The sequence below is a fragment of the Marmota marmota genome, unplaced genomic scaffold (genome assembly GCF_001458135.2).
Source record: "Marmota marmota marmota unplaced genomic scaffold, marMar, whole genome shotgun sequence".
NCBI lineage: Eukaryota > Metazoa > Chordata > Mammalia > Rodentia > Sciuridae > Marmota > Marmota marmota.
The window spans coordinates 19,232,381-19,258,830 of NW_026000005.1; the positions used below are offsets into that span (position 1 = coordinate 19,232,381).

General features: G+C 38.4%; 1 long non-coding RNA gene across 1 annotated transcript; it reads right to left on the bottom strand.

Annotated features, from left to right (window-relative positions):
- Positions 1–15,988: 15,988 nt before the first annotated feature.
- On the bottom strand, positions 15,989–21,356 carry LOC125618171. Its single transcript, XR_007349430.1, has 2 exons — positions 20,035–21,356; positions 15,989–16,935 (listed from the first exon to the last, which is right to left on the bottom strand). It is a non-coding gene; the product is annotated as an uncharacterized LOC125618171 (long non-coding RNA).
- Positions 21,357–26,450: the final 5,094 nt, after the last annotated feature.

Below are 26,450 nucleotides of genomic sequence, written 5' to 3' on the forward strand. Positions count from 1 at the left end.
TCCTGTATTAATCTGGACAGTACATATTAGCAGGCAAGCAGCACTGCTTAGTTTTAAAAACAATTTCCCTAGATTTTTGTCTGTATTCATCTATGTAAAAATATATTATTATAGAGCTCTACAAAAGGATGCATATTGTATCTTTACAACATGTTTCGTTATGCTGCAGTAACAAATAATCCCAAACATCTCAGTGGCTTTCTACAAGTCGGTTTTATTTTTTAGCAATGGTACATGTCCATCAAAAGTCAGCTATGAGTCTGCTCAATGTTGTCCTGATTCCAGGACCCAGGCTGATAGAGCTATCTCCATCTGGACATTGCTGTGCTTCTGGCAGAGGGAAAAGAGACATTTCAAATCACAAGCTGGATCTGAAAACCACTGTGTGGAAGTCACGCACACCATCACTGTCTACATGTTATTAGCCAAAGCGAGTCATATGGCTTCTTCTGCCTTCAATATGGAGGGGATAACTACCTCAATCCTCCTACCAAGAAAAGCATGACAGGGAAAGTAGTAGTACAATGGGAAGTCAATGGAGGATTTATCTGGAAAGTGATTTGCCCCTGAAAGGAAGGAAGGAGAACACCGTCTTTGCTAAGGGGAAACATCCATACATAGGAGTGCTTGGAAATCAAGGGCACAAATATAAAAACACTTCTAGGAAAAGGCTTGAAGAGGAAGCAGTTTCTCTTTGCTATTTTGTCAGAAAATAAATGCCAAACAAAAAAGAAAAAAAAAATCCAAGGAGAGGGGTGCCATTGGGGATGAGGAGAGAGATTGGGAGCTGGGGAAACCCAGTCTTGGAGAGATGACACCATTTTCTGCAGCACCAGGCTGTTCCAGCTAATGACTGTGTGTAAGCAGAATGTGAATGCAAGGGATGCCAACAAGTACATAAAAGGCAGAGGAAGAAGGATCAACATGTTTTGCTGCCATTTCCAGGAAAGGGATGGTGTCCCTAGCAGCCTCCCACAGTAGATGACCAGAAAAAAAAAAAAAGCAAACACAAATAACACCATTGAGAACCGGAGTCCTGACTACTGTGTTTCACAGCACATCCTCCCTCGAATCCTGGCTGGGAACCAGCCCAGCCACTTGAAGCAGCGCTGGCAGCTCTCTCTCTCTTGGCACTGAGTATGCATGGCAGCTGGATGGCTTGTAGTCAGTGTAGTTTTGCAGCTGGTGGTGGTAGCAATTGGCAAAAGCTAACTGTCCAGATGGGCATTAAATTTTCCTTAATGTTTATAATATGTCAAAAGAGAATAATCCTATGTCAAAAGAGAATAATCCTATGTCAAAGTGGCTTAGAAGAACTTTTACTCAGGAGCTTACAGAAATTCCATATTGACAAGATAGAGGTTGCTTTATTTTAATTGCAAATGGGAGTCTTATTCCCTTAAATTTGCTTGGGATGCTACTCCTGAGTGGAATATCCTTTGGTTAAAGGGGGATGAGGGAGTCTTCAACTCATTGCCTCTCACAGGATCTCCACAATTTGTTGACAATCGAACAACATTCAGCAGTAGAAGCATAGAATTGGAACTGAGGGTCCAAAAGGAAAATAATGTTTTATTTGGTAATTTTTATCATCCTCTGGGGGAATAGTACCATCCAGGTAACCATATAAAGCAATATACAATTAGGAGTAAAATAATCCTATGTTTTGTAGAGAAAAGAGGATGGAGAAAAATATTTTCAGATATATATATATATATATATATATATATATATATGTGTGTGTGTGTGAAATATATACATATTTTAAATATATAATATATATTTGAAATATATATGTATCTGAAATATATATGAAATATGAATATATAATATATAGATATATATCCACAAGGAATTAATATTCACAGGTATTTTTAAATTGCTATAAATCAATCAGAAAAAAATAATAATCTGTTTTAAAAAGCTTAGGATACGAATATGCAGATGAGGAGATTCAAATGCCCTGTGTAATTATGAAATGATGATGAAGCTCATTAGTGATCAAGGCAGAGCAAGAGACTATTCTCATCAAAAATATTGGGAAAACAAGTACCCTCTCAATTTGTATACTGAGAGGAGAGGGAAGGAGTATAGGAATTTTGGAAGATAATTTTTCAGTATCTATAAATTTGAAATGCACATGCTGTATGACCCAGAAAATCATCTATAGCTGGTGATGGTGGCAACTGGCATTTCTATACAAGGACACAGGAACCCATGCATTGATACTGATATTGATACTTATGAATATTTATTATAGCAGTACTACTCAAAGTATGGTCCTTGGACCACTTGCATTAGCATCTCCTGAAAGCTTGTTAGAAATTTCAGAAATGAAGTATAGGTCCCACCCTATGGAATTCTCTGGAGATGGGTCTCAATATCTATTTTAACAAGCCCCTCTGGTGCTTCTGATGCCTACTAAACTTCATGAAGCACTGTGTTAGAATGATGTAATGGAGGAAGAATGAAGACCATCTAAATGTCCACCATGGTTTACTGATATTATAAAAAATTAACCAGCAGTTTAAAAGAAGGGGGTAGATATGTGGTGGTTCAGAAACATCCAAGAACCAAATATACACTAAAATATTTATTTTTTTTAAAAAAAACTATAGAATAGCACCACATATTTCTATATTTCTACATCTAAGTATGTATGTATATGTGTAGCAAACAGCACAAAGTCTGGAGCGTAGACATCAACCAATAACAGTAGTTAATTTTGGAGAAAATAATTTGGTTGGGATGGTGGTCAAGAAAAATTAATATTTTCTCTATTGTTTGATTTTCCTGAACAAAATCTCATCTGGGTACAATTCGTGAAAACTTTCTCCCTTTTAAAAAAAAAATAATTAGGAGGGCCTACTAACTGGGAGCTAGGATATTCGGATTTGAAGCCACCCAACTGTGTTGCCTTTCTCTAGCTATCAGCTTCTTAACATGCCACACAGCGGAAGTGACTCAGTCAATACCCAAGTCTTTCTCTTCAGCTTTATTATGGTATGATTCTTGCCAAAGTGTTCTGAGTATGAAGATCAGGTCACTTAATAAACCTGACCAAGCGAATGAACAGAAGCATGCATATCTGTGTCCCTTGAGGAACTAATTAATAATCACTTGCGTATGTCATCTTAGGACAGTGACTTGAATGAGATTTCCAGGCTGTATTTCTGCTCTTATGATAAGCTCTTTATTTGTAATGTTTAAAGGCCTGATTTTTAAAAATATTGCACCTCAGAAATTTCCAGGAACTTTAATTTAAGTGAGCACTTATGTCCTGTGTTTCAGTAGCATCAAGTGTGAACTCAGATAACCTGTCCTAGAAAAATGTATCAGTTCGAAGGACAGCCCACACACACAGAATTTATGATCAGATTGAGCACCCAGATGGTGTGCAGTCAAGGGCTATGGTGACAGTCAGAATCATGTTTCTATTCTTACAGAAAAGGTAGGGATTTATGTCAATCACTCTGTATATCTTCAATGGTATTTATCACCTTAAAATTTTAAGGAAAAAAAAAGGTAGCTTGTATCATGTATATCATGTATGCATCTGGATTGGTTTTTTCCAAGATATAAAGAAACTTCAATAAACGAGAATTCCCAAGGGGAGTAGATAATAAGAATGTTGATTAAATAAGAATTTAAAAGAAAATGAAATGACTACTAAAAAACAAAAGAGTAAAGCAAAGTTAATTACAAAGTTCAGTCAGCTTTTCCCTGCAGGAGAAAGCCCTGCTTTCTTGATAGAATATAGTATTCACACATAGCAGTGAACCAGGAAGAACCTTAGAGACAGCAACAGCCCTGTCATTCTATAACTGGTTAATTATAAGCTGGGGGCTAGAATCCAGTTTTCCTCTTAGGCCAGGGTTCATTTCTGGATGTAAACAGGACAAATACCAATGACTTAAAACCTTGCATGTAAGTGAATGAGTCAGTCCAATTTTACAAGAAAATTATTTTGAAAACGCTAAATGCTTTTCATTGTGAATTTAAATTCATTTTAAGTTTAAAGGGAATTTCAAGATGACTTATAGGGAAACATTCTTTTATAAATATTAATATAGTCTCCTACTTTTATTAGCATTTAATAATTCCAGAAAAGGAGTAAATTTCTACTCATATTTAAAAATAAAAAGAATGAAATTATACAGTGTGTTGGTTATTTTCCATGAGCCATCACAGGTCCACTCTCCCTCTTTCTCTGCCCTTCTCTGGCCCCTGGACATTGACCTCCACAGCAGCCTGTGCCTTTGGGCTTCAGGTAGATAAGTCTATCAGAGAAAGTAAGAGCAGTACATGAGGTTAGTACATGGAGGAGAAAGAGAGACGGGGGCATTATCCTTATCCACCTGTCCCCCTCCTTCCTGGCCTCCTCACTGTCTGGCTAGCAATGGCCACTTGGCAGTTCTCTTCCAAGGCTCCAAACTCTCTTTGGGCTCTGGTGACTGTGGTATCTGAGCCTCTCAATACCCTTATGGGTATCTTTGATGCCCACACCTCTTAAACTAGACTTCACTAAACTCCTTTCAGTTAATCCTTTTACTATTACACTAGTTTCCTCCCAGAACTCTGCTTGCTGCACAGAGTAATAAGAAGCCTGTATCTGTGAATACCAGAATAAAGCCTGCAGCTGATAAGTGCAGTCCTTGAATAATCCTAGTCAGGGCCACATCAGGTCCTATACAACCTGAACCTGCTCCTCTTCTGGCTCTGACCCCCCAGTTGGAAGAGGCAATCAGCCATGGACTTGAATGTTCTGCTTATTTTCACTGCATAAGCTGAAAATGCAAGGCCCTGGTTGTTCTTGACCCAGGCCAGTTGGATGAAGTAATGTCCTTCTCCAGAGAAGAGCAGTGTTTCTTACCTCTTTTATAAATGAAGCAGTGGATTCCCCAGCTCAGTGATTCTCAGTTGGATACAACTCACTGAGTGTGCAGCATCCACCTGGCCCATCCATGTTGTGGTACTTGAGGGATGAAGGGAACTGATGAAAACACAATGCTTACATTGCTTTCTGTGCAGTGACCCATGAGGCACAGGAGTCTCATCTTCTTGTAGTATCCATGAAATAGTAACAGGATGATTTATGGACTTGTAAGTAGGGTAAAATTCCAAACATGGACAGCCTTGTCCATGACAGTCCAGTCACACTGGCCTCCTGAGTCCTGACTTTAGGAGTGCCCTTCATGTAGAGTTCTCAGTTCCAAGGTCTTCAAGTGGTTGGTTGCACTTTTCTCAAGACTTAGATCTCTTGTCATCCATCAGAGAGGCATCCCACACACAGGAACAAAAGCTATTCTATTTAATTTTCTCTTTAACATTTACTATTTCATCTTATTTTTTTTCAGATGTTTATTTATTGTCTATCTTTCCCCCACTAAAATATATTCTCTAGGAGAACTGGGGTCTTTTCAGTCCTGTTTTCTGCTCTCTCCCCAGAATTAAGAAGTGTGCCTGGCCAGGTGAGGTAGCACAAATGGACACCTGAAGAGTAAATTAATAACTAAGTGAATGAATGAGTTTTTGCAATGTTACCCTTTATTGTATAATATTATAAACTCTGACTTTCAGAGGCTTCATCTGTATAACAGGGCCAAGGAAATGATCTGTCTGTTGAAGCTGTAATAAAAAGTCTCCCAACAAAGAAAAGCATAGGACCAAATGGACCCACGGCTGAATTTTACTCAATCTTCATGGGAGAACTGACACCAATGCCCCTCAAACTATTCCATGAAGTAGAAAGGAAAGCATCCTTCCAAACTCAATCTATGAAGCCAGTATCACCTGATACCCACACCATACAAGAACACTATGAACAAAAAAAAAGAAAATTACAGACCAATATATTTGATAAACAGAAATATGAAAAATCTTCAAACAAAATACTTGTAAGCCAAATTCAACAGTACATCATGATGATCATATACCATGATCAAATTGGTTTCATTCCAGGAATGCAAGGATGGCTCAACATATGCAAATCAATAAACATAATATACCACATAAAACCAAGGATAAAAATCACATGATCATCTCATTAGATGTGGAAAAATCCTTTGAGAAAATTCAAAATTCCTTAATGATAAAATCCCCAAAGAAACTAGGTATAGGGGTTGGGGTTGGGGTTGTGGCTCAGTGGTAGAGCGCTCGCCTAGCATGTGCAAGACCCTAGGTTTGATCCTCAGCACCATATTAAAAAAAAACTAAATAAATAAAATAAAGGTATTGTGTCCAACTACAACTAAAAACATTTAAAAAAGAAAAAAGAAACTAGGTATAGAAGGATCTTACCTCAACCTAATAAATGCTATATGTGAAAAACCCAAATCCATACTGAATGGGGGAAAAACTAAAATCATTTTCTCTGTAATTAGGAATAAGACAAAGATGTCCACTCTCTCACTTCTATTCAATATAGTATTTGAAATTAGTTCGAGCAATTAGGCAAGAGAAAAAAATAAAAGGGTTACAAATAGAAAAAAAAAAGAAGTCAAAGTATCACTATTTACAGATAATATGAACCTATACTTAGAGGATCTTAAAACTACAGCAGTAGACTTTTAGTTCTAATCAACAAATTCAGCAAAGTAGTAGGAGACAAAAGCAACATATATAACCAATAGCTTTTCAATGCACAATAATAAACCGACTGAGAAAAAATTAGAAAAACAATTCCATTTATAATAACTTCAAAAGTTAGAACAAAATGCCTAGGAATAACCTAACCAAGGAGGTGAAAGACCTCTACAATGAAAATTACAGATCACTGAGGAAAAAAAAACTGAAGACAATGAAAGATGGAAAGACCTCCCATGTTCATGGATAGGCAGTATTAATATGTTAAAGTGGCCATATTGCCTAAAGCAATCTACAGATTCAATGCAATTCCCATCAAAATACCAACCATGTTTTTCACAGAACTAGAAAAATGCAGTCATAAAATTCATATGGAAGAACAGAATACACAGAATAGCCAAAAAGAGCAAAGCTGGAGGTATCATAATACCTAACTTCAAATTATACTACAGAACAACAAAAACAGCATAGTATTGGCATAAAAATAGACACACACACACACACACACACACACACCAATAGAATAGAGTAGAGGACACAGAAACAACTCCAAGCAACTACAGTCATCTGATTCTTGGCAAAGTTGTCAAAAACATACTGGAGGGAAGACAGAGTCTTCAACAAATGGTGCCGGGAAAACTATGTATCAGATTGAAACTGATCTCTGTTGCTCACCCAGAACAAAAATCAACTCAAAAAGAATCAAAGAATCTAAATGTAAAACCAAAAAATTTGAAACTATTAAAAGCAAACATAGGGGAATACTTCAAGATAGCACAGGCAACAACTACCTGAATAGGACTCAGATAGCTCAGGAAATAATAACAAGAACTCACAAATGGAATTGTATTGAATTAAAACACTTCTGCACAGCAAATGAAACAACTAATACAGTAAAGAGACAGACTAAATAATGGGAGAGAATCTTTGCCAGCTACCCCTTCAACAGAGGATTAATGTCCAGAATATACAAAGAACTTGAAAAATTTAACACACTCAAACAAAAGCAAACAAATAACCTGATCAATAAATGGGCAAATTAATTGAACAGATGCTTCTCAAAAGAAGAATGGAAATAATTATTCGAAAAAATTTCAATCTCTTTAGACATCCAGAGAATCACAAATTAAAACTGCACTGAGATTCCATCTCATCCCAATCAGAATGGCTCTTACTAAGAACATAAATAACAATAAATGCTAGTGAGGATGCAGGGGAAAAGGTACACTTATACATTGTTAGGGAGAATGTAAATTGGTACAGCCACTATGGCATCAGTATAGAGGTTCTTCAAAAAGCTAAAACTAGAACTACCACTTATTCCAGCTCTATCTTCTCTTGGTAGATACCTGATGGAATTAAGATCAGCATACTATAGAGGTACTTGCGAACCACTGTTTATCATGGCACGATTCACAAGTCATGCAATCAGACTAGGTGTTAACCAACGGACAAATGGACAGAGAACATGTGATATATGTACACAAAGGAGTATTTTAAGCCATAAAGAACAAAATCATATAAACTGCAGTGAAATGCATGGAAGCAAAGATCATAATGTTAAATAAAATAAGATAGACATAGATAAGTATCATGTGTTTTCCCTCATGTGGAATCTGGAGTGGAGAGATAACATCAAAGTAGGAGGGAGACTATTAGAGAAGAGGAAGAAGATTGAGGATAAGAGGAGGGAAGGTTAAAGCAGGGTAAAGAGGGGATGGACATGGTCAAAGAATGATATTTTCATGAATGAATACACCACAATAAAACCCACTATTCTCTGAAATTAAAATGTATTAATTAAAAGAGAAAGAAATAATCATATATTATATTGTAGATATGTGTATAATTTAATTATGTATTTGTTATGATAATATATTTCATTTTATATGATATATATAACAATCAAATCTAATAATACAACAATATTCTGAATATGATAACGTATAACATCATGCCTGTAAATTGCAAGGTTCAGTTTTAAAATGAAAGCACACATTTTGGGTCAACTTTAATATTTTCTGCTTTATAGTATTATTCAGAAAGGTCATAATTTTCTTAAGGCATGTTCAATGCATTTGATTAAAGAAGGGGGGCACTGGAAAAATTAAGGTGCAAAAGATGCACTTTTCTTATAACCACAATGTAGTGAGACTGCACCACCTTGAACCACAAAGCATTGCTAAGGGCCCATTGGGTCACTACACTTACAGAGACACCATACAGAGATAACAACATCCCAGTGATCTCCAGGGCTTCAACTTCACCGAGGAGGCAGATTCCAATAACATACAGGAAAACGAGGCTCACCACCGGATGCTCCAGTTGCAGTATGGAATGTTCACATGTTCCTCTCTCCTGCATGACTTGCAGGTGGCACCAAGTTTTGCAAAGTCTCTTGCAATGTGGGTGATTTGCATTCTTATACTACAAACAAAACTGATACAGTATTTTAAGGTAGGAGGGAACAGGTGGCTTCCTGTTTTAAATATTTTTATGTAGCTTCCATCAACTGGAGAATCACTGGAAACCTTTATAGAAGGAATAATGAAACCTTCCTCAGCCTACTTCCAACTCCCTTCTTCTTTCTCCAGTCTTCTACTTACCCACTTCTGTTCCTTGCCTAGATCTTCCCAGCCTCCTGTTTGTTCTCAATAGTCCCGTCCAGGGATGGGACAACCTAAAGATTTGAACATAGAGAACACTGTGGAGGAAAGAACTTCCCATTCAATGCTAAGAAGAAAAACCAGATAAGGTTTTATGTTCAAACTAGAGAAATCCCATTTCATTATGTCTAAGACAAGTTACCTCATCTGTTGAATGACAAGGTTGGAATATTTGTTTAGTAAACACTGTCTTGGCATACACTATGTGCCAAGCAATGCCCAACAGGATAAACATTACCAAAACATACAGAAGTTAAGTAACCTGCCCAAAGTCATGCAGATGACAAAGCAATAGGCTGAGTGCTAAGCCTGGGTAGTTTGACTCTAGGGGCCATCTATCACCCCTGTGTCATGCTGCCACTTAGATTATCATCAGTCTTGTACTTTATTACTGTGGTTTAGATCTTGAATATCCCCTAAATGTCCTGAGTTAAAGGTTTGGTCCCTAGGACAGTACTATTGGGAGGTAGCAAAATCTTTAAGAAGTGGGGCCTCATGGGAGGTCCTTAGGTCACTTGCAGCATATGACCTTGAAGGAAATATGGGAACCCTATTCCCTTTCTCTTTGCTTCCTGGCTGATGAAATGAATAGTTTTGCTCTGCACCATACTTCTACCATGATGTGCCGTCTCACTACAGGCACAAAGCTATGTGGTCAACTGATCATGGGCCAAAACTTCCAAAGCTATGAGCCCAAATTAACCTTTCCCCTTTATAAGTTAATTATCTTGGAAATTTTGTTATAGTGACAGAAAACTGACCTGTATGTTATAATTAATGATTTATTTTCTTAGCTTTGACATCACATTCTAACTTGCCTAATATTAGAATAATATAAAATTAGAATACTAGAGTATCATAAAATAGATTATTTGGCTAAATTCTACTTCCTACATTATAAGTCTCCTTTCTGAGCAGACATGAGATATAGGATTCTATTGGCACAAAGAATTCAGAAGTATTAAAAGTTACCTCTTGCCAGGGTCCAGAGAAGTCTGCCTGCCATTTACTTTACTGGAGGAGGATTTGCTGTGTTACCAAAAAGAAACTGTCTAAACTGCATATTGGCATGTGAAACCTGGAATATAGATGTTCTTTCTATTTCAACAACTCTGTGTACACATAGGACCTTCAGAGATCCTGTGCCCTGCCCAACAGCTCTTCACCACAGCCACTTCTCCATTCCTTTTGCTAGCATTCAGACCTGCCCATGTGCACCTCTGAAGGGTACATAGCCACAGAGTAGTTCTCTCATGTCATTAAGAATAGATCTGCGAGAAACTCACTGCTGACCACACATCTCCGTGTCACTCATGGATAAATAGGCCACACTCAGGACTCAATGCTTTCAGAGTTTCCTTCTCCTATCTCAAAATCAGCAAGGGGGGTTTGATCCTATAATATTCACAGTGAAAATTTAAAAACAGAGGGATGAAAAGGCAGAGTACAGAGGATTTTTAGGGCCTTGAAATTATTCCGTGTGACTCTGTAACAGTAGATAGATGTCATTATACATTTTTCAAAACCTATGATCTGTAAGAATGTAATCCATGAACATTGGGGGATCATGACACTTCATGAAGTTTTCTCAACTATATCAATACACCACTTGGAGGGGGATATTGAATGTAGGGGAGGCTGAAGAGGCAGGAAGTAGGTACGAACTCTGTTTTCTACTCCACTTTGCTACAAACCTAAAACTGCTCTAAAAAAGTCTATTTTGAAATAATAATAAAATGGGTTTTCACTTTAGCCTCTTGAAGAGGAAGCAGAAAAGCAACCACATCTTGAAACCACAATTGCGTGGCGTGTCCTTTCTGTCTTCATCTTTGTTGACTTCAAGTCTCCCATGTGGTTCTCCTGTCTGGACACTGCTTTCTGAGTCTCCTTCTCATTCTCTTTCCATCTGTTTGTTTCTGTTTCTGCCTATTGGTCCATGCACAGTCACACCCTGCTTCTCATCCCACCAGGAGGGACAAATCCTGTGGCAGGGAAGTCAGTTTAGCTACACACTACAAAACCCATCAGCATAACCAAGTACAGACAATCTAGGCAGGACCTATGAGGAACCCTCCTCAAAAGGCCAAATAGCTAGAAAATATTGTTAATGCAATGAGGTGGCATTATAAGTGCAAAACTAAATTTACTATTAAACACAGAACAAAAACTATGTGATTTTTGAACAGTACACTTTTAACAATATTAATAGAACTTCGTGTTATGCACAAATTTTGAAATAATGTGTATCCTTCACAAATAAACATTTGTAAAGATTACCTAACTTACAGTGCAAGAATCACTTGTAAGTTGAATTTAACCATTTCCAAGACTTTAACCACTTTAGTCCATAAGTACCAATACCCACCATCCCTTGATGATTTGCCTTTAACTATATAGCAGGTTTGCAACGCTAAGGAATGTATCTTTCATGCATGTGTCTCTTGATCAAATGAATAGGACTATGGTTAGACTTTTTAATAATTTTCTTTTTGCTATATAATTTAAGTATCAGAAATACACAGTCACACTATACTATACTAATTGTAGCTTTAATATGAAATCCAATGCTTCCTTTTCTACTTAAAGTATTAAGTATTTTGCAAAAAAAAAAAAAAAAAAAAAAAAAAAAAAGATAATGTATCCATGTACAAAATAGTGCTTTTCAGTGTATGTGGCCCTGAACTTCAGCATTGGCTTGATGGTCAATCATGTGTCTGCTAAGTGTGCAGATTGTAAAGAAAGTACTTTCTATTGTTCAATAATATGTCCTATTTAATTGCTCTATTATTGAATAAAAATCCCTGAAGAATTTTCACTTCCAGCAATGTTTTCTGACTTCCTTTTGGTGTCTAGACAATAATGATTCGCTGAAATGTGTGGGGAGCAAGATAAGAAAAGGCCTTCAACGTATGTATTATTTGTGGTTATTGGTGTAGGAGGAGGGAAAATGAAGCATCATTGTAGTTTGGCACTAAGTTTCCAAATTAAACCATTTTGATATAAATTGGATATTGATCAAAAAAAATCTCAATGTAAAAATGAGTTATACTTGATCAAGATGACAACGCTTGTGTCAGAGGTGGAAAGATTTTTAAATATAAATAATTTTCTATAAAAATTTCAAGATAAAGGGATGATCTTTCAGGAAACAAAAACATTCTTGAAAAATCAGATACCATGTATTTCATGACTATTCATGAAAGAGATTATCCATTTGAGTTTTCAGGTTGTCCTGGAACTCAGGGTCTGGAACCCTGGGGAGATGACCTTTCCTTCAATACTTTATTCTTCTCAGGTTGTAACCACCAAGTAGTTAGTCCAGCCTTGGCTTGAATTCCTCTAATTATCACCTACTTAATTTAGACAGCCTGCTTCAAGGTAACTTTCGCCTATTAGTATTAACTGAGTCCTGTAGGGCAATAAAAGAACTGAATCTATTAATACTATGGTTTGAACATAAGTGTCACTTGAAGATCCATATGTTATTAATTAAACCCTAAAGTGATGGTACTAAGAAGCGGGGGCCATGAAGATGCTTAGGCCACGAAGGCTCTGCCTTTCATTAATAAAATTAATTCCCTTATTTATTTATTTTTTAAAAAGTGGTTTCAGAAAGCTTCCATTATCTCCTATCCTTCCCACCATGTGAGGATACAGCATCCATTCCCCTCTGGAGGATGCAGTGTTGAAGGCACCATCTTGAAAACAGAGTGCAAGCCCTTACACGACACTTATCTACCAGAACCAGCACCTTGGTTTCGTTTCCCAGCCTCTAGAACTAAGAGAAATAAATTTCTATTATTTATAAATAACTCAGTAGAAGGTATTTTGTTATAGAACCAGAAACAAATCAAGGGCAATTAATTTTTGCACAATCTGACTTTTAAAACCTCCAGATAAGCACTGTATAAATTTTATATAAATGGTTGAAAAGAACATAAAACAAAGTAAGGAATTTCTCAATTAATTGACAACATTGAGTTCTGTTAATCTTGAAATACATATATATATTTATCATATGGCCCATTTCTAGGCTTGGTAAGTAGAGTGTGATACAGAGAGTGGTGGGTTTAGATTTCTGGAGTGGGGTATGTTAAGAGATGTAAAATGTGGGAATGAATTATACTGATTCTGAAAGTTGTAAACTCTTAACAAAAACAAAAGTAAACCCCACATAAAAGATTGCATTGTTATTTGGTTCTTATATTTGTACGCAGAAAATTTAATATAATATTTCTATGCTGCCACACAAATGCCACACATTGTATCACAAGTTATTATAGGTTAGAGGGACAGCCAAAGAGCTCTTATACATCATGTTGTATTTTCACATATTATTAGATCTACCACTTTCCAGACAAACAAGAGCCTCTTACAGTCACCTCATTACTTACAGAAGAAGATACTACCCCACTTAATTTTCCTGGTCCATGGAAAAATTCTGAAGAAACTAAACTTTGCATTTGATATTTCTCCATTTCCCCTTTCTGAATTTTTTTTTCAATTTGGAAAGCAGAAAGCAGAACATTTTTAAGCAAGGAGAGAAAAGCTAGTTAAAGAGTAGTAGTAGCAGGTATGTGGTGAGTTAGGACAAACCCCTGGGAAGGCAAATCCCAGATGGACAGCAGGAGGTGCCATGGGGCACTGGAGGGCACAGGGCCAGTTCTCGTGGGAACAGTAAGAGTTCTACTTTCATTATTATTTGCTGAGGCTCCTGCATTTCTTATCTGCTTAGTGCGCACTTAGTACTGAGACTGGGGAAAGGAATGAAAAGGGATAAGTAGTTTAAGTTTGCCCCTCCAAAAAGAGGTCTGGCTTGATGTGCACTCTCACTGTAGTCAGGGATGTTAGTTTTCCACAAACCTTACACTCTCTCAACAATCTACTGTGGTCTTGGACATGAGGAACAATGCTTAGTAGCCTGATGTATGCAATTCCCCTTTCCAGCTTTCAACTTTGCCATTCCTTTTGGCTTCCACCATTTATTCTGGTTTTCACCTGTCGTCTGATTTCCTCCTCTGCTAGACACCTTCCGTTTGCTTCTCCAGATCCACAATCACTGCTGTTGACCTTCAGGATCTTGCAGCTGAATTGAGCCAGGGATAGACTCCAGGGGAAAACTGAGATGCGAGGAGAAGGAGATTTGGGTATTTACTCCTTCAGTTCCTGGTTGCCAAGTTGCAATGGGTTGATTTCCATCAGCCTGTCTATTGTAGGCTTTCTTTCAGAAAGTGATGGTCACGGCTGTAGCCCCCTTCTTCTTCAGGTCTTGGATGATCAAGTTCCCCACTGTTTTTAGTCCAGTACACTGCCTCTGTGTTGGTTTCCCTAAGCCTTGGAGACATCCGTGTAAGTGGTCTCTATTAAACTCTCCTCCGTTACCCAGTTTGATTGAATCATCTCTTTCCTGCCAAGTCCCTGACCAATTCACCCTCCAACTAGAAAGGACCCCAACCCATTCAAATCCTACCTATCCTCTAAAGCTCATCTTGCATTTTAGTTAAAAATCTCACCTTCATCTTTGTGCATGTATATTGAAAGCTCCCATATGATGCCTGGTAACCTACATCTCACAGCTGGCTGTGTATTTGGCACTCAACAAAGGTCTTTCTTGAGCTGGAGGGGTTTCTCTCTCCCTTGAAGGGAGTTACAGGTGTATGTTCACCCACAACTGTAAGAGCATATTATAGGATCCCAGATAACTAGAATAGAAGGAACCAGGGAGATAATTTGTCCCAATCTCCCAGTGCTGGTGATGAGAAAAGTGAGACGTAGACAACCCAACATCTCATAGTCAGTGAGTGGAAAATCTGGGGCCTAAAGCCAAAAAATTTGAATAGCATTCTTTGTTGCTTCTGATAATAGTTTTTAGTATTCAATGTCTTATTATCAAAAAAATTCACCTCATCATATCTAGATAAGGAATTAGTATATTCCTTCCCTTTCAAAATAGCATATATTTGTTCCTTCTAGTGAAATATAATTTTCCCGAGTTCCCCAGAGCTGTTAGTTATTCATGCATTATCCCCTGCACCTTTTACTTTAAATAATTAACCACCCAGACAAAGACTGGATTCTAGTCTTTCCTGCATATCTGGGAAGGGAGAAATGGAGCCCTTTGGCTCTTTACTTCAATATTCTCAGGTAAATTCAGGCTAACAAAAAGAGTATTCTGGCCATTGTCTGCAGTTTTACTCACAGCTACATGCTGAATAGAAAAGGGATCAACTACCCACATTTAAAATATTCATAATTATACACTCCATCCTACAAGGAGCACCTGGTTGCCGGCAGATGCCCAGGGAGAACTGCACAGAGCTGTCAGCTCTTACTCTGCTGCGGAATCCAGCCCCTTTAGAGGCAGAACAGTGGAGTTCTGAATATTCAGACTAGATATAAACTTGCAGTGCATACATACAGTGAAGGAGCCCACTCCCTCTCAATCTTTTTACTGGCAATGCATTAGGGATCCTGAACATGCAATAATTAATTTATCTCTTAATATAATGAGAATGATAGGCATGCACATTAGTGGATTAGTCACCTTAAGTCTCACTGCATACAGGCATAAAAATCAGCCTTTGATTATACCATTCAGCATAGTCATGACAAATCGACTGCAGGATAACAGAGAACATGAAGATGATGGAACGTTATGGCTCATGACATGACCCGGAACACGGCTACGCAAGTCTCAGACAATGGATGTTCCACCCCTTCCTTTATGAGACACATCATTTAGTGCAACACTTTTTATTACATCAAAGGAGGCGCTACATAAAAATGTCAGCAGCATCCAGTTGACTCATGGAATTGAGAAGTGTGCATTAGCTGCCGATTTAAATTAATTTTGCTTCTTGAACCATGAAAAATAGTTCTTTGAACAAGAATTCATGATAAATACACATGTGTAAAAGGCCTTTAATCATAATTATTTTAAATACATAAAACACAGTTTAAGACTCTCAGCCTCATTAATTTCTTATGGTATAAAAGAACAAAACAAATGGTAAATGAGAAAAGTATAAGTCATAATTTAAATGTATTATGCATGGTCAGTTAGCTCATTAAATGAAAAGATCCTCTGTAAACTGTGGGCAGAAGATTTCTGAACTACCCAATGACAGAGAGAAATATTACAATTTTCTTGTAGAGAACCAAAATTTTATGGCATTGAGATCTTAAAAAGATACTACATAAAATTAAAACAACAGAATTAGAAAAATGGAACTCATCTTGTAACACCTTGGGCTTCCTCTTTCGGATGATTAGCTCTTCTTTTCTGTCATATTCCCACATTCCCAAGATGTACCACACAGGTAGAACTGAGTGTCAACTGGCCTGATGTGCAGCCAGACACTGGGCTCTATGTCTACATGTGGGCTCTCCTCCTCTCCTCCGTGCTCTGAATTACTGGAGGGTTTCTCTTCCACTCTCTGAAGCATGTGTGTCTCACCAAGGCCTCTAGCACACCTGACCCTTCTTGGTCTTCTGGTCTGATTAACACCATGTCATCTATATGATGAGTCAATATGATGATGCTCAGATCATTCGATGACTTGGACCCTTCAGATTATGTTATGACAGAGGGAGGGAGAGTTAACATAGTAAGAGCTTGAATGTGTACTGCTGTCTGTTCCAGGTGAATGTAATCTGCTTCTGCTCTGGCTTCTTGCTTCTGCTCCTGGTAAAGATGGGGAAAAAACACACTTGCCAGATCTGTGAACACACACCTGATTATTAATAATCAGTAGTATTAATCTGCCAGGTAAAAATCTCTCTGGCATAGCACCTCAATGGAGACTACTACTTGGTTGAGTTTACAGAAATCTACTACCATCCTCTAAAATCTGATTGGGCTTTTAAGGGGTTGAAAACCATTAGTTTAATGGGAATATCATGAGGATCATTACACCTGCTTTTTAAGGCTTAAGAATGGCACTAATTTTTGTCACTATTTCTAGACAGAACATTGCTTTTTTATTTATTTTCTTGGTTGTGATGGAGAGGTAGAAATGGTTTCAAATGCTTCCACTTGACTTCCCCCTATGATAGTTCTTTTTTTTTTTATACCAGAAATTGAACTCAGGGGCACTTGACCACTGAGTCACATCCCCAGCTCTATTTTGTATCTTATTTAGACACAGAGTCTCACTGAGTTGCTTAGTGCCTCGCTTTTGCTGAGACTGGCTTTGAACTCGCTATCCTCCTGCCTCAGCCTCCACAGTTGCTGGGATTACAGGGAGTGTGCCACTGAGCCTGGCATGATAGTTCTTAACACTCAAAACAAGGGATCAATGGGAGGTAGTGAGGGATGCAGTGTATCTTGCTATTCAAGCATGTATATTCCAATGACACATTTGGGGACTGGATGATGACCATTGGGTGGCAGGTTAATGGCCCAGTGCATTCACCATTGGCTGGGCCTCAACAAGGATTCTATTTTATGACTAGCCCCATAGATCCCCACTCTAACAGGAAGGTGATGATAGCCCTTTATCTTCCCAGGAAACAGTGCTCCCTTGGATCCTGTATTCAGCAGTACTCACGAATGTCTGAATATTGCCTATTACCCAGTGTATAGTCATCTGAGTAAATAGCTATTAGGTCCCTTAGGGGAAAATATAGATGAGTCATTGCTACATATAGGTGCCATGGTGTTCATGGTGTTGTAGGTCCTTCCTTCTAGAGATACAGCTTCTACTTTAGTGGCTCTTAGGTCTGACAACTGGCTCAGATCTAGACACTGGTAAGGAATTGTGACTTTCTGTGGGGGTGCCTGCCCTGAGCTTTGATTTCTTTTAATTGCATAGACTCTGAGATTCCCTTGTTGGTGGTGCATCTGTCTTGCTGTGTTCTATTAACTACCTCCATGGATCTACGTGGGTCATATCGCCCACCGTTATGACTGCTGCTCATTTTAATTGCATCACACCTTGCTTCTGAATGTTTGAACACCACCATCGGGTTGCTATAATTTGGGGATCCCATCAGCCCTATTGCAAACAGGAAGTCCAGTTCTCTAATGGCATGCACCTGGCTTACAGAAGACAGCTACTGTTGTGCTTCCCCATGACAGTGGTCCCTCTCTGATGTATGTCTTCTACTTTAGATCAATGGAATGTCCTCTGGACTGTCCTTGGAGCAGTCAAACATGGTCTTCTACAGCTTTTTATAATATAGCCATCTTGCATGTCCTCATTCTTGGCCCTTTTTCACCACAGTAGTTCTGGCTTTTCTGCTTCACTTAGTATGGGTCATAATCTTCTCAACCTTCCAGGAGCCATCTTAGCAGTGTATTAGCATGTGTAAAAGTGGCCTTGTTAGGGTGTTAATCCTGTGGTCTACTTCAGAGTTCTATTATCAACATTCTGTTCCTCATCCAAGTGCACATTCTATCCTTAGGATTCCATGTTTGAGGCCAGCCTGTGCAATGTGGCACAGACCCTGTCTCAAAATAAAATATAAAAGAGATGGAGGTGTAGTTCAATAGTAGAATGCCTGCCCAGCATGGGTGAGACCCTGGGTTGGATTCCCAATACCACAAAATAAATAAAGCCAGCATCTTGGGGTCCAACTCCAAAATTAGATTAAGTGGCTAGATTATTTGGCCAGGTCCTGCAACTCTTTTGTTTGCTCCTTTTTATATTCGTTCTTTCCTCCCTTAGCAGGATCAACACTTCCCTAAACAGATCTTGTGGCCAGGAGAAGTATTGGGGATAAATCCTGAGAGTGCTTTGTTTTGCAAAGGGCTTCTGTGCTGTTTTTAATCAAGGGAAGAGGGGCAGAGTTAATCTTGAACAAGAAGTAGTAGACATGTTTCCCAATTCAGAGAATTCTGAGGAATTGGGGTCTTTTCTTGCCCAACCAGGGCCTGATCTTGACATAACAGATGACATTCTGGAGGTGAGGATCCAATCATTTCTGGAGTTCTATTGTCCCTGGAGTTGTGGTCAAGAGTAGTAAACCTTCAGGAACTTCAGTCTTTTTATATGTTCCTAAGTAATTCCTCTCACATTCATAACACCTCTTAAATTAGTAATTAATAATTCAAAGCCTTTCATTGTCTTTCTATAGTACATGGCATTACACTCAACAACAGTCATTCAATTCCATAATTCTTTTTTTTTTAGTTGTTGATGGACCTTTATTTTATTTATTTGTATGTGGTGCTGAGAATTGAACCCAGTGTCTCACACATGCTAGGCAAGCACGTTACCACTGAGCCCCAACCCCAGCCCCAATTCCGTCATTCTTATAGTCATACCTCCTTCTGAACCTCACAAACTTTTGAGATATTTAAGAGTTAATTCCCTTCTGTCATTAGCCCATCCATGTGACACTGTTAAAGTTTAACAATTTCAATGCTACATAATTCTTCAGAACACTGAAGATCTAAGAGTTCTACCTAGGAGCAGCAAGGGTTTTCTTATTGTCAGCTAACCATAGAGGAATGCAGCTCCAAAATCACATTTCCTTGTCTGCTTTCTAAAATCACTTCTGATAACAAATGTTTTAGGTCTAGTCCCCCAAGAAATATATTCTCAGATTGCAATTGATGTCTTGAAGAAAGTTTATCAGAAAACATTCATGGAAGACACCTATGGGTCAGTGGAAAGAGTAAACTTAAGCAGAAGGAAAAGCTGGACACAACATTGAGACAAAAATGACCTCTGCTAATCTCCCATGGAGTTCTTGAGATGGTCTTAAATGGCTTAGTCCTCCAGAGTTGGCCCAAATTGAGGCAATGATGCTCACCTTTGTTCCTTAATCAGTAACTTACCTGGAAATAGATGAAAACTTGAGTGAAGCAATTCCATTAAGGCCAAGGGCAATTCTTGGTGGAGACTCTGTTGCAAACTCTCAACAGCCAACATTCCCAGCAGCTTGGAAAATGAGTGGCTTGAATATGAAGGTGAGTGACTGGCCACAACCAAAGTATTCTCTACATGCCCAGATGTAGATCACAAAACTGAGGCAAAGAGAGTAAAATTAATTTTCCATTGGGCACACAGCCCTTGAGCAATTCGAATCCAGAGATTTCAACCTAGGTGCATATGGATCTAAATCCTCTAGTCTTTCCAATGAATCATGGTGTTTGAAAGGGCACAGTCTGTCTCTGATTAGTTGCCCACCAATTCTGGGGAAATTTCATCTTTGTCCACACATTCTTTCCAAAGAGATTTTAATATCCTTTTTTAGAGAGAAAAGTTGAAGACAGTTTTCAAACAGTAAGTACTGTCAACACTAGGTAGATCCCAGTCTGTGCTCATGTTCTGGTTGCTGTCAATAATAATATCACTTAATAAAATCTAGTCATCCTCTACTTTTCCTTTTCTTTCCACAACCTAGTTTAGAAATTAAAAAAAAAAAAAGTTTGGGGACATAATAAGGAAATGTAGGCTGGAAAGAAGAGAATGACACTTCTTGAGGACCTGACATGTACCAGCCTCAGTTCTAATCTCTTTCGTATATTTTCTCCTTTGTTTCCCAAAACAACCCGATGAACTAAGGATAACTTCCAGTTGATAAAGAACCAAGGATCAGAGTAAGTCGTTACAGTAGTAGGATCCCCAAGAGTCACAGCCTCTTGAAATCCTGAGATAATGTAGGAAAGCCAGAAACTAATCCTCCCCAAAGAACTCTAGATTTCCAAGCTATATCTATCACGTAAAGAGAGCAAGGGTACAGATGTCTACCCCCTGGCTTTAACAAGCCCATTTTAGCCAAGGCATGCATTTCGGTTTTAACCACATTCCTCTACTGCATTCACAGTGCCAACCCTATTGTCAACATTTTCTGTCAAATGGAAAGGAAGCTACCTTTTATCTCATGATGTGTGTTGTCCCACATACTGAAAGTTTCCCACATATGCATGAAATTTAATTAAATATCCAGGCATCATGGGGCCACTTGAGTCTGTGGGAGGTCATCCTCGCACGTGATTCGAGTTACCTCCCTGGCTGGGCGAGAGGTGCTTAAACACAGCTGTGTCTGAGCCTTCCCCACCCTTTCCCAGGTCCGAGGGCTTGTCTGTGCAGAGGCGTGCCTGGCCACTGCCCTGAAGACCCAATGGTCGTCCTTGACCTTGGGATGCTGCCCCTCTTAACCTTCATTGGATGGGATTTTCCCTGGAGTTTTTTGTTCCCTAATAAAAGCTCACTCCCTGGCTCCCTGGCGCTCGCTCTCTCTCTCTCTCTCTCTCTCTCTCTCTCTCTCTCTCTCTCCTCTTCTGTAAACTTTGCCACTGCATTAGGTGGCTGGAGGTGGGAGCTAGGAGAAGCCGTCTAGGAGCTGATATTAAAGGTAATGAGAGTCTGTCTCTTTAATTTAAAACTCCCTAGTAATTTCTTATGAACCGAACCTTCTTTCATGAAGCCCGCACTGGTCGAGTGGCAGATGAGTCACGCATTCTGTCTCCCATTACCAAAATTGCACACAACCAGTAATTCAGCCAGGCAAGGGCAAACTAGGAGTTGCAAGAGCGTATTCTAAGATCAAAGGTGCTATACCTACTCCATGGATACATAATGGACTCCACCCAATATGTGGTTCAGATATTGAGACGGATAATGCCACATATAACACCAAAGATACAGGAAAGTTTGTCATTCATTGTGTTCCTCAGTTTTATCCAGAAAAGCAGAATTAAAAGGATGTGCTTATGTGGATACATACACACTATTGATAGATGAGAGATCTATTTTAAGGAATTGGTTAACACAATTGTAAAAGTTGACAAGTTCAAAATCAATAGGGAAGGCCAGCAGGCTAGAGACTGGAGAAGCATTGATACTGCAATTCAAATATAAAGGTGGTCTGCCAGCAGAATTCTTTTTTCCTTAAGAGAAATATTCTTTTTTCCTTAGAAGAGCAGTCTTTCAAGGAGATCAGTCTTTTTCTATTAGGGGCTTCCATAGATTGGATGGAGCTCACCCATATTATGGAAGGTAATTGTCTTTGGTTAAAATCTGTTGATTTAAATGTTAATCTCCCCACCACCACCCTTTACCTAAAATAACCTTTCACAGAAATATCTTGAATAACATTTGACCAAATAACTGGATAGTGTAGTTGGGCCAAGTTAACATATAATGAGGCTTTCTGGAGGAGGAAAGATGGTTCCAAAGAAGACCCCAAAATGGTTCAAGAGAATGTGTAAAGATTCCTCTGTATACACCCAAAGGACTTAAAATCAGCAAACTATAGTGACACAGTCACATCAAGTTTATAGCAGCTTACTTCACAATAGTTAAGCTATGGAACCAGACTAGGTGCCCTTCAACAGATGAATGAATAATGAACGAATAAAGAAAATACGGTATATATACACAATGGAATATTACTCAGCCATAAAAAAGAATTAAATAATGGTATTTGCTGGTAAATGGATGGAACTGGAGGCTATCATGCTAAATAAAATAAGCCAATCCCAAAACACCAAAGGCCAAATGTTCTCTCTGATATACAGATGCTAACACTCACTAAGGGAGGGGGAAGAATAGAAGTTCAAATGGATTAGACAAAGGGGAATAAAGAGAAAGGAAAGAAATGGGAATAGAAAATACAATAAAATAAATTGGACATAACTTTCCTACATTCATATATGAATACATGACCAATGTAATTCCACATCACGTACAACCAGAAGAATGGGAAGTTGTACCCCACATATGTATAATATGACAAAATATGCCCTATATTCATGTGTATCTAAAAAGAGCAAATTAAAAAATGAAAAAAAGGACATTTTATAAAAGAGAATGGCTTAGGGATGTTAAGGTGGCAGGGGCTTATATGGTTTGAACTTCCCTTCACCACCAAAGGAGGAAACACCCAGGCTTTCTGACCTGATGTCCAGATGTGGGGCATAGGGAGGAGGAGGTGCAACTTGGGAAATGTCAGCAATTGGGTATCAGAATATGGAATCTGACACAAAATGAAATGTAAATTCCCTTCAGTTTAATGAATAAGAAAATACGAGAGAGGTAGGAACTAAGAGGAAGAAATAATACACAACATATATTTAACTTCAGACACCTGCCAATTAAAACAGGAAGTTCAAAACATCTTTGTGGCTCTAACTGAAACTATCACCATTCATAATGGAGAATAACCTAGGATATCACAACCTGCAGGTGGAATATGGACAGGTCTAGACAGTATGGGCGTTATCTCCCTAACACCACAATGATTCTTGTCCTCTCCATCTTGAGAGCATTCGAAAGAGCAAACATCTAATATCCAATGAGCAAAAAAACTTGGGCACGTGGGATAAACACAGAAAAAGGGACCATCTCCACATAGTGGGATTACCCAGAAATCTCCTGAATATTCTTTTAGGAAAACCTTTTAATATGATTCAAATATAAAAATCTAGTACCCTTCATTCCAAGTGCCTAGGAGCACCTGAGAGAACTTCAGGCCTCTTTAAGCCATTAGGAGACGAAAGATCTGCCTCTGAGGGAGCCAGGAGGGTAGTGGTGTCAACAAGCCTATAGATTAAGTGACAAATCCTATTTTCCCAGCAGAGCAAACTCAGAATGTTCCAAGTAATTCTCCAGGCATGATATATTTCCATTAAAGGCAATGTCCACTGAATGTGGAATTACAAAAAGAAATCATAGATTTTCTAATAAATGCCTCAAACTGCCAAGAATATCTGATTCTTATATTTTTTTTCTTTGTGGCTGAAAATAGATATGTTCATTGCTTTATAGTTTCAGGAAACATTTCAGGAAATTATGACATTCTAATGTAATTGCAAATTCTTATGACAGACAATGAAACTCAATGACTACAGTGCTCCTGAGTAAAGAAAGGCTCAGGGTTGCTCTCTCAGTAGACACCAAGTAGCAGGTAAATCTTCACAGACGGTTTTGCCAAGAAGGAGGACTTGGTCATGTGCTATTCCATCAGATTATACTTGAAACATCTGCTTAGTCTTAAAATACCACTCCAAGTTCCACCGTATAAAAATTGGCAGTAAAACATTTAATACAGCCATGTTTTCCTTATTATTTAAGTAAACAGATAGCAAACTGAAATGCCCACTACTATCTACAAATCAGTTACACAGAATGAATGAACACTTCTTTTACATAAATTGGCTAAATCAGCTGGGTAAAAGACTTATTAATATTTGCTCAAGCAAAGTTTTAAGACTAAAATTATGAAGTTCAAGTATTTGCAAATATTCTCACCTCACCCTAAACACCTTCGAACTTGATGGTGTTAGGTGCAGGACAGGCTGAACTAAGTTGTCTGCAGGGCAGGCTGAGGTTAACCCATGCACTCAAACACCCCTCTGTCTGGTTCTTCATCACCTGTTTGCCTCAAGTCTGAACACTCAACCCCACTCAAGGCTGAACACTCCACCCTCACCCATCTGGTGCAACGGAAACCCACATCTGACCCCTGCCCCATCTGCTTGAAGGCAGAAGATGACACCCTTAGCAACTACTGTGTGGTCCAATCACTGTATGCCAACAAGGCAGCTTGCAGACCCAGAGACCCCATTAGATTTTGGCTATAAAACTCCCTCCTGCTGGGCCCCCCTCTCTTGCTCTCTGTGTCCCTCTCTTGCTTCCGCTCGCCCTTGCTCTCTCTTTCTTCTCTCTTTCTCTCTGCTTTTGCACTGCTACAATAAAGCAATGATCGCTCCAAGTGTTGTGGTCACTTTCCTTTCAGATAGAATCTCACTTCTTTTTGTATTTTTCTTAATTGGTAAGAATGATTATTTCAGATATTAACATGATGTCTAACTGAATTCTAAGTATTACAAGACTATTGGAGTCCACAGTTTCCATTTCTAAGATGCTCCTTCCTATGGCATCTATTTAACAAACATTTACCACATTTCATCAAAGTTAAGGTACATATTTTTCATATTTTAATGTCTCTGAAATCAGAGTGTGCTATTACCCAGGTGTCTGTCTTGAAATGTTATTATATTAGTTTTGTATGGCTACTGCAACAATTGACACAAACTTAATGCCTTAAAATAACACAAATTTATTACATTAGATGCCATTCTGGCATCCAGAAGTTTTAAGTGGGTTTCAGTGGGCTACAATCATGGTATTGGCAGAGCTGCTTTCCCTTATGAAAGTTCTAGGGCATGATCTGTTGCTTCACCTCTTCCAGCTTCCAGAGGCTGCCCCCTTTCCTTGGCTTATGGTCTTCCTCTTCCATCTTCAAAGTCAGCAAGCAAGCTGAATTCTTCTAACACTGATCACTCTGACTTCCTGCTCTGTCTCCTTCTTCTGCACTTAAAGACCCATATGCTTATGTTAGCTGTGTACACATTTTCCTAAATAGCAAAATATTGCAACCATCTTAATTAAATTTAGTAATTTGGCAGGTATCCCCAGGATCTTCATTATAATTTAATATTGTTTCCAATTTTTGGAAAAAAAATAAAATAGCTGGCATAAACACTAGAAAAGATGATATAAAAAAACTATACCTTTCCAATGGTAATATAAATGCATGCTCAGGAGACCTATAAAAACTTCATATTAAAAAAATAAAAGCTTTATAGTTAACAAAATTAGCAAGGTAGCTGGTATAAATATCTAAATATCGATGCTTTTCTCCCCCCTTAAGTACCTGCAGATGCAAAATGGGAAAATATTATTGTAGCAGCAAGCAATAAAATACTTCAAATAAATTTTCCAAGAAAAATAGAGGACTTGTATGAAGAAGACATCAAATAAGGTCTGGTAAGTGAAAGGACTATATCAAATTCTTAGTTGAGAACACTTAATTTCATTAAAGTGTCAATTATATCAATGTAATGTCATTTTGATTAGAATTTCAGCAAGGTTTTGTTTTTAGGGGGATTGAGAAGAAGATCAGATACTCTTATATTAACATTTTTGAGGAACTGTGTAAAAACAATTACACTTTGTGTATAGCACAAGAAACAGTGGATAAAAAAATAGTGATTTCATCAGAGATGATATACAAAAGGGCATGGGGATATATTAATGTACAAAGAGATATCATGTGCAGGAAGCCATCCATGAGCTGTGTGTGTACTGACCCATATGTGAACTGAGTCATGTTTGAGCCATTAGGCAGGGAAGCCTGGTTTGGGGAACTCCCAACGGGAATCCACTGGTTTGAGAATGCCCCAATTCGCCTGGCACCCTGTCCTAGCTCATGGCTCAGGTGCAAGCATAGCCTCTTGGAAAT